The following is a 13544-nucleotide window of genomic DNA, read 5'->3' as shown; positions in this document are numbered from 1 at the left end:
TACAATTCCCCTAAACAATTATCATTCATTATATAACAATATTATTAGTCCAGGGAAAAGACTGTCCCATGTAAAAGAAATTTAGAGCAATATAGGTACTATGTTTAAAATTTTCATCTTTTACTTCATTCATTCTTTCTTCTTCTTCTTCTTTATTTATTTATTTATTTATTTATTTGCACTTTATGTACGAAAAATAAGTAACTTTTGCCTGGAATCCATCAAACCAAAAATTTCTTGTAGAAAAAAAAAAATCAAACTTGAAATTCAAAGCAAAGAATTGGGATTTTGGTAGAGAGTAATGAAATAATTACTGCTGCAAATTTGTTCTCCTTTGCAAGTCAGAGCTATTGAAGGATTAGTGAAGGAAAAAGAAACATGGAGAAAATAGAGAAGAGAGACAGTTAGAGAGAGAGAGAGAGAGAGAGAGATCTATGAAAAGAGGAGAGACTAGAGTTAGTGATAGTGAGAGTGTGAGGAGAGAAAAAGCAAATGGAAGAGAAAAAGCTTACCATGAGAGAGAGAATGAGCCAAAAAATTATGTTTCTCACAGCTACAGACAAAGAAAATATTTATAAGAGATACAACGCGTGAGAGAGAGATTGCTTTTCAAAAATAAAAAATTGGAAAACAACCTATAGAAAATAAGCCTTATATTTATTAGTGTTTTCCGTTGACCAAAGATAGTTTTCCATTGACCAATTTTTTTTATGTTACCAGACACTGGAAAATGTGGAAAACTATATTTACAGAAGGTTTCCAGCGAAACAAATAAAACGTTATTATTATTATTATTATTATTATTATTATTTGCTAAATCTCTTTCATCTAATATTATATATGCATCCATTCTCATGTACCTATATATCATTTAGTATTGCTTTATTGAATTTATTGTTTTTATGTATACAATATATTTGTATTTGTCCTGTAATGTGTTAGATTGTTAAGAAATTTCTATACGGTTATTGAAATAATTTTCTTTGTTAAGTAGATTATTTCTATATGATTGTAATTTGTTGGATTATTTTAGTTATCTCAAAATAAAATGACAAATATATCCCTTTTTTTTTGCGAAGTTTCAAAATATAAACATATTATACACGTAAGATACATATACTGTTATTTTCCCATTTACGTATTTTTTTGCCGAATTTTTAAAACGTACTTATTAAAAAAATGCTGAATTATATCCATTCGTATACTTACCATATTATACTCATAACATATCTTACTAACTATGCTACCGAGTGTCTGAGCCTACCCAATTTTGGAGAAATTATAGAGTCCTCTAGTGGACCACGACACTTGTTCACCATTCAACTAAAAAACTTCCACTTGTTTAAAATTGCTGAGTCAGTAATTAATTTCTGTTTAAAAAATTTTTCTAACTAACAATTTTAAACAGGTGGAAGTTTTTTAATGGAATGGTAGACCACATCACTTGTCCACCACGTGGATCTTATAATTTCTCCCAATTTTGCCTCAGCAAACTTAGTTGAGTGCAACTCCGAGTCATGACTCATTACTCCGAACAATGAAAAATCACACAAAATAAAAATAGCCCGCCTTTCACAATAAATTCAAACACAGAGAGAGAGAGAGAGAGAGAGAGAGAGAGAGAGAGAGAGAGAGAGAGAGAGAAGTGAAGAGAAATCGAAGTCGAAGACGGTAAGGAAGCCATTGAGAGACGTATCCAACAACAAAAACAACAAGTACAATAATGGTGGAAGGTTCTCAAAACCCTTGGATATGAAGAATCTCAGTTTTTCAGAGAAAGAGGATTGGTGTAAGGAAGTGGAAGAAGAAGAAAAAGATGGATTGCTCAATTGCCTTTTGCTAGTCTAGTCCGACCTCTTCTCTCTCATCCATTAGGTAACTACTATATCTCTCCTTACGATTTGTTTGTTTCTTGAAAAAATGATTTTGAAAACAAGGATTGGATCTTGCTCTATGTAACCTCAATGAAATTTTTGCTCAATCTTTGTTTCATTCACCTTTTGCAAGTTTTGATTATGTCAGCTTTTGTCTTTGTTTGGTTGCTCAGAAAGTGTGGAGGTTATATTTAAGTTTTTGAATACTTCGCTTCAAATTGAAAGAGAAACTTACTATGTGCATTTCAAATTATAGATTGCACAGTATTGTAGTTGTAGGTACTTGGATCTTATTGTATGATAAATCTTGTTCTTATTGTGATTTTGTTTTTGATTTTCGAAATGTATAGGAGATGTTTAATTTAGGAAATGATTCAAGGTGCAATTTTTATCTATATGTTCTCAATGAAATATCAGTTATTTTATAATTTGTTTGTCTTAGATAGTTGTTATAGTTTTATATTGGTTTCAATTTCATATTGTTTCATTTTGTGTTGTACTATTATATAATTCATCTATGATTTGGATTTGTACAAAGTTAAGAATTTTGATCCATCGAACTGTGTCTTGATCTTGTAGATTCACTTACACCCAATTGTAGACTTACAAATAAGGTAAATTAACCATGTTCAAAGCATAGATGCCTTGGAAGGCATTAAGCTTATCAAACATAACTTTCTGCCAAAAATGGGTCAATAGTAGTAATGTAGTATCACGGAAGGTACAATGCTCATGAAGAGAGTAAAGAAACAATAATAATCATTATGGTGATAAGAAGAAGATCTTACTCAACCAGAGCGACGAATATCAAGAGCTTAGGAAGGCTCAAAATTGTGTAAATTAGCAAGATCAAAATTAAACACATCAAATACATTGAGAATGACCTAAAAAGGAGTATTCCTTGAGCTGGCATCCCTACTAGGTTCTTCTAAGGACTTGCAATAGAGGGTGATAGAAGGATTAATGAATATAGAAGATTAGAGGAAGATTGGTTGAAACTCCATAGACAACAGACAGGTTGGATTCCAAAATTCCACATGATGGGAGATGCAAAGATATTTGAATATGAGGTTGTAGTAACGATAGTCTTTTTGGGTTCATAACCAAGCAAGCAACATAATTAAGAAATGAGACTCAATTTGGAAATGTTCATCTGAAGGAAGTGTGACAAAATAAGCACAGCCAAAGATAGAAAGTGAGTAGTCATGGACGGTGCCATAGAGAAGTTTGCATTGTGTTTTGTTGTGAATGGCGGGTAAGGGAACATGATAAATAGTGTAACAAGTAGTAAAGGGAACATATGAGAGTCCTAGAGAACATCTAAGATATGACAGTGTTTGCGTTATATACAATCATTATGTTCGGAGGTAAGAGGGCAAGAACAATGAGGAATGGTTCCATTTTGCTTCAAAAAATAAACTTGAACATGACTATCATATCATGAAAATTAAAAACATAAAATAATAGAACTAAGATTTTTCACTGAAGTATTATAAAATTATATAATATTTCCAGAGTACAATAATATAGTGCTTCTTTCTCTCCCATGAATAATGGGTCCTATCATAAATTTAATTAAAGAGACCAACTATTATGTAAAAGAAGGGAGAACGATATTATCGTATTCCTAGAGCATTTTATAATTACCAACCTAGGAGCCATTTGAGTAGGTTTGAATCAAGGTTAATTTTTGTGTCATACATCAATTGTTATAAGCTAACAGCCAAATACACTGAATTATTGACATTACGTTTGATTGGGGTGAAAATGAGAGGATGGAAAAAAATAATAATAAGGGGATAAGGGAAATTGGTGTTTTTCACTATTTGGTTAAGGAGAGAAAAGAGAGGGGAAAGAAAATAGAGTGGGTTTCACCTAGGCCCACAAATCTCAATTTCTCCAAATTGGGAGGAAAGTGGAGAAAACTTGGGCTAGAGATGCAATTACAACTTTTCCCCTTTGTACCCATTTGAGTCACTACCGAGGTGGATCGAGCTCTTCATCCATTCGCATCATCATCTACGCTTACAATCCGACGACTCTGCAAAGGGCCAATGTTCATGATGATTTGGTCAAATCAAGTTGTCATCAAATCATTCATATATTCCCTTGGCCGCCACCTCTATAAATGCTAATCTCGCAGCTAGATTCTGCATAATCGTCGACCACAAGCCATCAACCTAGTTTGCCATTGGTATATGTTATAGGTAATGTTTATGGGAAGTATTAATTTGGTACTTTAAAAAAAAAAGTTGAAATAATATTTGTGGGAGGGGGAGGTTTAAAGAAGGAATATTACCAAATAGATTCGGCCCAAGGAGCAGTTAGGCCTGGCTACTTATTATCTCAGGCCCAGCATAATAAGAATAATCCAGATAGTGAAACTGAGGAAATCGACCCGCCCAAGGAGCCTGAGGAGCATACACTCCTCGAGAGACTGTCGATGAACTACCAAGGCCATAGGACTGAAGATCGAGGAAGGAAGTAAAGGCATGCAAGCAACGCGAGGAAACTTCCAGATAAAGCATCCATCACCTCTACATTTAATGCACTGCACCAACTCAGCTAACCACATTAATGGCAAAATGTATGCAGCAACTACTTGATTGTCTAAGCCGAATGTCCAGATTCATGGAGCAGGACCCCAATCTTCGTCAAACAAGCAAGGCTGTTACAACTTACAACCATTGATATTCATGGCGCAAGGTTCACAAGTGATACCAATTAGACAGATGCTATTATTCAAACCTCTAATTTCTTTTTATTTATTTATTTATATAAATTAAGGACCCGTGGCTGTTGATGTGGCAGCTTAGTTGACAAAAATAATAATATTTTAATATCACCGTTAGCTACGTCAGTATTTTCCATCCATTATCTAATAATAGGGACTATTTTGACACAATAACAAAAGTTTAGGGACTAAACTGGCACATTTGAAACGTTAAGGACCAAATTGACATAGAGTGTAAAAAGTAGGGGCCAAATATGTAATTTACCCTAATATATTCTCTTTCAATATTCTTTTCACTTTTTCATCTTTTGTGCCAAACACATGATGGAAACTATCTTTTCAATCATCCCAATATTTTCCATCTTCCTATTTTTTCATCATTCCAACTAAACAAAGTTTGAAATTTATTTTAAGATCTCGAAATTTGGAAGAATATTGGAACTCTAGTGGCAAAAAGGAGGAGCTAAAAATTCTCAAATTAGCCTTTTACGTAGTATTATTCACTTTGATTTCATTATATAAAAATAATTCTATGTCCGTACGTTTCTTCAATAATAAATCAGATAGTAAAGTCGAATAAGAATCTAATAATACTAAAGTTTGTGTTACTGGCTTACTGCTCATTCATAAGAAAGTGTTGCCATTCTAGAATAATTGTCATTGGCTGAATTGATACAAGCAGGCCTATGATGCAACATAAAAATACCCAACCTCATTTGAATTGCGGAATTTCCAAGTAAAATTATCTAACCTAGTTGATGAATAAGTAAAGAGAAGGATGCAAAGGTTTTAGGAACTTCTTGTTCATCTCTTGTTTGACTTGTTCTTAGCAGGACGGCAGAGGTGGTCCTTTGGTGCATGACATCCATGGACTTCACTCCAAGAGGCATGGATCAATGACAAACGTAACCATCCTAATAGGAAAAGTCCAAGTTGAGCACAAAGGGGTACCAAGCAAAGTGCAGCAACTTAGATTACTAAGCATCAGAATTAGATGGTGACTGGACAGTCTTGACCAACCAATGACCGCAATAAAATCAAGAAAAAAGAGGAATAAAATTAAGACATTGAATGTTGTTGCAAATGCTTCATTGCCGACCAAGAAGTTCTAAATTCTAATGACCAGAATCGGTACACGGTTCATGTGTTGAAGAGCCCCTGCTCACGATGTTATGTCACACACACAAGCTACCTATGCCATGAAGAAAGAAATTAAAGACGGAAGGAAACTATCAGCCAGTTATTAGTCTCCCAAAACAAAATCCCAACATTTAATAAGCAGTTTGTATTAGCCGAACTTTAGACCCAAGAGAAATTCTCCTTTATTTGGTCATACAGATTTTTTTTTTTTGACTTTAAATTTATCTTCTCCCCCACTACTTTTGTGGGTTGGCCGAGGCACCCAAGTGAAAATCAAGGAAGGTATCAAGTAGAACAGACAAAGTAGCTAATATCTGATATAAGAATTATAGATGTCCTGTTATCATCATTAGCGACAATGATATCTCCCAGTGCTAGATTTCCATTATAGATAAGCTCAACTACCACCATGCTTCAAATCTTTAGGTTTCCAGGGAGTAGTCTCCAATTATATTTCTAGTAAATGGCCTACTTGGTGCATCCACTTCGTTTATCCATTCAACCTGATTCATAAGTACATGGCCAATGAAGGCATGCCCCACCAACCACACTTTCAATTGCCAAAACACTCAGCTACAGGAAGTTTATGCTTACAGTGGAATTCCCCTAACAAATATAGACACCACAAATTCTTCTTTACGTAATGTTAAAAGGACGCAACAAGTTCTTGCTAACTGGTGCACTTCTGGCTGCTCCAATCAAATCACAGAAAATGATAGAAGCAGCAAAACCATTTTTCCTTTGCTTTAACTTAAAAAACACAGATGCAACATCACTAGGGTGATGTGGGCCGACATGCTTGACTGATAAGAATCTGTTTGCACATACTTGTTGGGTTTGCATATTGAACTAGCTAGTTGGTGAAATAAGCTATCATGTGAAAGAAGAACATTTTAGTCCAACCCTCCATCACATACAGAGACGGGCACAGCCATTATTCTGAACTCGAAAAAATTCCCATTGTTTCAAGTATATTCTAGTTAATCCTTGGATCACTGCTCAACTATATGGGCCTATGCTCATTTAATTGGGCCATTATTATTAAAATTTTTAAATTGATATAAACTATAGTATTTTTTAGCCCACTAAAAAAAAACTAAATTTATTAGTATAAATATATTTTTTAAAAATCACTTGTGTTTGAAGTAAAATAAAAGTTGATTTTGTTTCCCATAAATAAATAAAAAAAGTTGATTTTTGTTATTGATTTTCACTTCCAAATTGTTAATGATATTTAGTGATCATCATTTGTCCATCATGACAAAAAAGAGTGAATGTAGAGAGAGTAGGATATTGTGGACACAAATAAATTTTTTTTTTTTGTTTTTTTTTTTTGTTGTTGTTGATACATTTAGCTAAAGAGAGTTTTTTTTTTTGAGAAACCTAAAGAAAGAGAAAGAGTTAGCTTAGACTATTGTGGGCATAAATATTGTGTTTTTATTTACTTTGATATATATGCTATTTGAGTAGCTTTTACATTATGTATGGAGTTCAGAGTTTAGATTCTCTACCCATTTATTTTGATTTCATTGAGCTAAGTTATTATATTTTAAATGCTAATTTAGTTTATATATCTTTATTTTGGCATTTGTGAACAACAACAAATGGAATGGTTACTTAATGATATTATATGCTACATGATGTTTTGGAGTTTAATTCTTGCTAAGGCAATTCCAAAACTTTTTTTTACATGGTGAATGAAATGATGAAATTTATTAAGTACGAATAGATTTGAATTGTTTTGTGTATAAATACTTCAACGGGTTTTATACGTTTATGTATGAACAAGTTTATAAAATATGCGGAACTTATTTCATTCACCATGTATGAACATGATTTTTTTATGTATGATGTATGGTTGTTGTATGGATAATTGGACTTTTTCTTTCATGAATACTTGATAGATGGACAATTGGACATTTAACAAGTTGCTAGCTAAATAATTAGAGTTTAAGCTTGTCCATGTAATTGGAGAGCTTGTTAACTAAATAGAAGTTTTTATTTGCTTAAAGTTTTGATCAGGTTGAGGTATGGATATTGGGCTTGAAAGAACAAATCATTTAAAAAAAAAAAAATTAAATCTTCAAACCAATTAAACCGACCTCATAAACTGGACCACTGTAGGTTGAAAAATTGACCCTTGGTGGTGTGTATCGATTCTGGTTATGAGGAAACTAATACTTATCGATTCAGTTACAAATTTGGAAAAAAAAAATCAACTTAACCGAACCACACACGCCCCTTGTCATATACTTTAGTATTGTAATAAATAGATACCTTTAACTTCATGTTTCATTAATTTATTACATAAAATTTGATATTGTAACTGTGTGCACCCAAAATGAGACTAATGGGCTGACTCTACCTTGGGCTCACAATCTATTTGTGATGTGGGCTTTGGATTTCCTACTCTGGGTGATTCTTGCTCAGAGGCCCAACAACAACTCTCAAAACTTTGTGTTCTTTTCCCTACACTCTTGTGACTCTATCGCTCTCAGTTCTAAGCTCCCCTCAGAACCTTTCAACAACCCCCACTCTTTCTTTAGCTTCTCATATATATAGCCAAGCATTAGTGGAGGGATTATGATTGCTTTCAGAGTTAGTGCAATAGGAGGTCCAATATCGTTGATCGTAGGTGGGTGTTTAGGTGGGAGTGGCTTTGGAAATGGTTCCCACTTCAGGAGGTATGCTCGGCAGTGGTAATCCCGGCACTGCCGAGCAACCGAGAGACAATACAACTGAGCAATCACTTTCTTGTTAGGGAAGCAAATCACCGAATGGGATCCTAGAGGTGTAGCGTGGTACGAATTGATGAAGATCATTTTGTTCAATGGGCTTAAAGGTGACTTGTGGCTTGGGCCTAGGGGCAATACGGGCCATGTTGTCAAGTTGAAGCCCGAAACCCGAATGTGTCCGGATATCACAGGGCCGTACAGTAACAATAAGACCTCCTTAACTTTTTAATTTTTTTTCTCCAATTTATTACATAAAAAACGTACTAAACTTATATTGTTCCACTGCACCCTACTATGAATCTAAATGTCAAAACACACCCGCACACCTATAGGCTACTATTCTAATATTTAATTGGCATCTACACTAAGCCTAAATAAATCCAATATCCTACTATCCTTTTATTGTCAAATGATACAAATGAGATTGAGGCAGGGATGCTAACCTCAAAGGTAGGGGTGGGCATGGCACCTATTGCAGGTGTGCTTGTAGCACTATATGAAAGCATGGTTGTAACACTAAAGGCAGGGGTGCTACTTGCACCAGATGCAAACTGACTTGTTACACCAAAAGTTGTGGAGGAACAAAATATGCTACTTCCAATTCCAGATGTGATTATTAAATTGTGCTTCTAAAGGGTCTTGTTTAAGCAAGAGTGGACCCAAAGCGTCCAAGAGAAGTCTTCTAACCAAGGACAGATGAGAGGTATCAGTTCAAAAATACTAAAATAAATCCTATATCCTCCATCAACATTGATACAAATGATCCATGATGACCAGTGAGCAGATGACAAGAATGATGAGAATTTCGGCACAATGTCAAGAAATGGAGAAACAAGAAAATTCTTCTAATGCCTAACTTTTGTATAATGCACACTTGAGGGAATATCATACACGGGATTTTGAGCCTTTTTATATACTTCTTTCATAACCTGAATCTAGCCTACATTACAATATTTTCCGTTGGATTAAAAAGGAAAATGCTTGGGGTTATCAAGCCCCACTGGCAAGTAATCTCTATGACACAGTTTCTTAAATTGTCAAATGACATGAAAGAATTCTCTAACTGAGGGCACTCCCTTTTGTTTGTTTCCAACAAATGTGATTCCCAAATTTGGGGCACTCCTCTTTGTTTCTTTCCTCAAAAGAAACAAAAAGAAAATCAATTTCTTTCAAAAAAAAAAAAAAAAAAATCATGGACATGTCCATTTTGAAAATACCATGCGGTTTGGCTAGAAGTCATGATCATCTTTTAGGTGGACTAGATGTCTTCCCTACAGACTTGAACTATGTCTAACCTGGTCTTCTTGAAGAAAGGTGCATAGGAAACCTGTTAAAAAGCTCGGTAAACAATAGGCATCAAATCAAAAAAATGACCAAAGTTGTTTGCAAATAGCATTAAACAAGGGGCATGGCCCATTTGCTCTTTTATCTGCTTTAAGCATGCCTAAATTATGAGTATTGGCCCATTAGTTTTCATATGCAAGCTTTTCATCTATTTTCCTATGCAAGCATGTTTATACCAGGGGCATTGGTCCAAATTAACTGGTTTCTAACAAGCTTGAGAAGGGAAATTTTTCATCTCTGTAGTAATTAAGCAAGGATTTCTCATTCATTTCAACATTCAATAGAAACTTCAAGTCTAGATCACTAAATCAACTAAGAAGTCTCCTACATCATACAAGGCTAGACTAAGGAGTCTCTTGCATTCATTGAAGTTGACTGTAAGTCCCTCACATTCTACATCACCTCGATTGACTAAGAAGTCTCACATTGATCGACTAGAAGTCTCTCTCATTTCCAATCCTTGGACTCTAATAGAGTATTGTCCATTATCTTAGACTCTAAGGCTTGATAACTTTCTGAAAATCACATAAAGGTTTTCAAAAAATCCAACCAGATTTTCATAACATTCATAACTATTCTCAAGGAAAACTAAAATGGCAAGGCCGGCTCAATAGGTGATGGAATTGATGCAATCGCCTAAGGCCCCGAATAAAAGAAGGCCCCACTTGCAAAAAAAAAAAAAAATATATATATATATATATATATATATATATAAAATATATTTATCTATATATTTTAATTAAAAAAAATTAAGCCCTTTTATTGGTCAATAAAATGCATTAAAAAGGCCTCATTGTATCCTAAAATGTAAAAGATTAAAAAGGAAAAAAAAAAAAAAAAAAAGTCAAACTTCAGCTAACAAAATTAAATTTTAGGAGACAAATTTATTAATTCATTCTTGAAATATGTTAAAATCAAAATTAATAGCAGACAAATTCATTAATAATACATTGTAATTGTCTTGAAATATGCTAAAATAGAGAATATAAATTTCAAAAACAAAAGAAAAACCTCTCATCTCTCTGTCCCTCTACCTCTCCATCTATATTCTTACGGTCTTACCTTTCTTTTCTTCATCTTCATCTTGATTCTTGATCTTTTTCTATCAACTCAGTCAGTCAGTCTAGCTTGAAAGTTGAAATTTTTCTTCGTTGATTCCAGCGTACTAGTCTACCAGTCACTGGAGCCAGAGGTATTCTTCTTCAGTTCTTCCCCTCTTTCTCTTTGTCTTTCCGAAAATGAAGACTTCTGGTCTTCTATTTATTTAACTTAAATTATATATATTTTTAGTTGGTTTCACACTCACTGCACAATTGTTAACTTGATGGGATGGGACACGTTTTTTGCAGCTTTGCTATGATGGCTTTTCTAAGAGCACCCACAGCAGATGTGGCAAATGTGGCAAATGCCAAATATTTGACACATTTGCCACACCAAACACAAAAAACACCTCCCATCAGATGTTCTATATGTGCCAAATTTTTACCATTTGTGTCCGTACCGTTGCAAATTTGCAACGGTACAGACACAAATGGTAAACTGAAAAATACTATTTTATTCGACTTTTCTCTCTCCACTCATTTCTTTATTTGATTTTCTCTCTCCCTTCTCAGAATCTCTCTCTCTCTCCTAAGTTCCCAACCCGTGTTCTTCCTCTTCCCACAATCGGATGTGAGCAAGAAGAAGGCGGCAGCGGCAGCCAATCATCGTCATCCTCCATAACCACCACCTCAACCAACCACAACCACCACCTCAGCAACAAAACCCAAATCCAAAAAAAACCCAACAAACCCACCATGGCACCACCATATCTTAACCCACAACCACCATTGACCACAAAACTTAGCCAAATCCACAGCAACAAAACCCAAATCCTTCAACAGAACTTAAATCCAAAAAACTTGTAGTAAACCCACCACTCCATCGGAACCCACAACCACCCCCACTGCAAATCAAACTCAGCCCACAGATCCATTACTTGAGACCACAACCACAAACCAAAACCATAAACCACCGTAGACCCACGCTCTATGGAGACCATCGCCGACCATCGCCAACCACCGCGGAGACCATCACCGACCATCGCCTTCAAGAACGTCGCTACAACGTTAGGCTCGATGGAGATGGGTTTTAGCCAGTGATAGGTTTGGGTTTGGCAGGTGATCTCACCCCGAGGCCGCCGTCGATCTCACCCTCTTCCCTCTCCTCTCTGTCCGCCTTTCACTCTACCTCTCTTTGGTTGTGGGTTTTTTTTTTTTTTTTTATTGCAATTTGAGTTGATCTGATATTGGTGAGTAATTGTGGTGGTTGGTTTGCAGTAGAGGTTTTGTTGCGGCAGTGGATATTGGTGGCCGGTGGTTGTGCCATTGATGTTGTGGCTGTTGTTGATGATAATAGGAATGAGATAATATATTATTTTAATGTGTAGTAAATATTATTTTAATGTATAGAATTGAATGATAAAACATCTGATAAATGGGATGTTGTAAAATGATGTGGTAAAATAATAAAATAGGCATTTGGTGTGGTAAAATGACATAATTTTTGCAACAGTTGCTACAGATGCTCTAATTATGCCCCTCTTTGGACCCTTTTCAACCATGAGAATTGATAGGACACGTTTTTTGTTTTTTTTTTTTTTTTGTTTTTTTAACTTAGCCATAGGATGATAGGAGCAGTGGATTAAAGGCTGGAGTTTCTCACTTTTTTTTTATAGGAGTACAAGTACAGCCCACAGACCACAGTTTTATAACTTACACGGTTTCTCACTTTTTTTTTTTTTTTAATCTGATACTTTATCTATTATTATAAATTATTATACCAATTAATAATTTGATGTGTATCATATTAATTCATTTATATTATAGTGACACTAATTTTTTAAATCATGTACTAAGTTAATTTTTTTTTGTGCAGGTTTAAACTTTAAAGTGGTCACGACTTTAGAAAAATTGCAATAATCAGGTTCTATTGTTCTATACTTTAAATTTTATTTTTAGTTAAATTATCATTTTTAATTATAAATTGTGTTTTATTTATCTATAAATATTTTCTCATTATAAATGTCTACTAGAAAATATTTATCCAGATATGAAAAACTTCTAAAAAAGAGAAAAATTGAAAAACAAATTGAATCTCAAAAAGGATATATGGACAAATTTGTTACTAGTATAAAAAAAACACAATAGAAATTTTGGGTGAAAATATTACAAATGAACAAGAAACTTATCAAAAAGAGTTGGGAGATAATGAAATTATACAACAAAAAGAGAATAATAAAAATAGTCCTAATAATGTTCAAACATCTAATCTAACAATAATTGATAATGAAAAACAAAATAATTTAGAAGAAAATGAAAAAATGACTAACCTACTTACTAATAATATCTATGATCCAAGTCAATGGGAAAATATTGATACAAAATGAAGAGATTTATTAGTAGAAATGCCCATTTAAAATAATATATTATTTGATTAATACTTAATTATAAAAAGGCCCCATTTAAAATTTTTGCCTAAGGCCCCAAAAGTTGTTGAGCTGGCCCTGTAAAAACGTTTTCAAAATTCTCACAATTTTTAACAAAAACCATCATGGTTTTCATAATTCATGTAACAAATTTTCAACCAAAAAAAAAAAAAAACTAGGTTTTTTTATTAAAAAAAATAAAATCAAAACCCCAAACAAGATTTTTCAACAATTTTTCAAAAAAAAAAAAA

The sequence above is a fragment of the Quercus robur genome, chromosome 5 (genome assembly GCF_932294415.1).
Source record: "Quercus robur chromosome 5, dhQueRobu3.1, whole genome shotgun sequence".
NCBI classification, from domain to species: domain Eukaryota; kingdom Viridiplantae; phylum Streptophyta; class Magnoliopsida; order Fagales; family Fagaceae; genus Quercus; species Quercus robur.
The sequence above is the reverse complement of the archived record's forward strand: the minus strand, read 5'-3'. Positions refer to the sequence as shown.